We start from the raw sequence: 207 nt of genomic DNA, 5'->3' as shown, positions 1-207 counted from the left end.
AGGAATTCAGAAAAATGAATATAAAATGTATCAAAACACTATATAATGGAGTTGAAAAAATTAGGAAGAAGTCAGGAAAGCACTACAGGAACTATCAAATAAGATAGATACAACACTGGAAACAATTCAAAATCTACAGAAAGAGGTACAAATTATTAATAATAGAATATCAGAAATGGACAATACATTGAAAGGGCAAAGGAGTAG

This window comes from Chrysochloris asiatica, unplaced genomic scaffold (genome assembly GCF_000296735.1).
Source record: "Chrysochloris asiatica unplaced genomic scaffold, ChrAsi1.0 scaffold00395, whole genome shotgun sequence".
In the NCBI taxonomy this organism is placed as follows: Eukaryota; Metazoa; Chordata; class Mammalia; order Afrosoricida; family Chrysochloridae; genus Chrysochloris; species Chrysochloris asiatica.
This window is presented reverse-complemented; position numbering follows the sequence as displayed.